Source organism: Brassica oleracea, unplaced genomic scaffold (genome assembly GCF_000695525.1).
Source record: "Brassica oleracea var. oleracea cultivar TO1000 unplaced genomic scaffold, BOL UnpScaffold00679, whole genome shotgun sequence".
Lineage (NCBI taxonomy): Eukaryota > Viridiplantae > Streptophyta > Magnoliopsida > Brassicales > Brassicaceae > Brassica > Brassica oleracea.
Genome location: NW_013617435.1, coordinates 45,290 through 45,826, shown reverse-complemented (window position 1 = coordinate 45,826; position 537 = coordinate 45,290).

The following is a 537-nucleotide window of genomic DNA, read 5'->3' as shown; positions in this document are numbered from 1 at the left end:
TGCCTTAGCCATAGTTTCTTTACTAGGCTCACTATACTACTTTCACGATTTCTTACTTGGATATTATGCCCTTTAGGCAATTCTTTATCAGTAAAAACATTCATATGTTCAAGTAAGATTAGGCAAGATTTAATGAAATCAAAGCAAACTCTTTATATATATATATATATATATATATAAATCGTGAATCATCAAGTAGATCAAAAGCAAATCACAAAATCATAGACTTAAAATAAAATTATCATGTCGAGATCTTTCTTTAGTCACTGTATAAGCCGGCCTCACAATCTATATTACTCCACACGACTTTCTTGGATTCATCCTGATCAAATGCCCCAGGATATCTCATCTCACTGTTTTGTTGCTCAATGCATCTTTTCTGAAGTTTCTCAAATCTGTCAATGGTATCTTTAACTTTCTGCTTTCTTTGCTCAGTTGCCAATAGGTATGACAATAGGTCATTATAGGTTGTGAAAACCTTAGCTGTATATGATAGCAACCGATCCTTTGGATGGAATGTGGAATATGTTTTATACA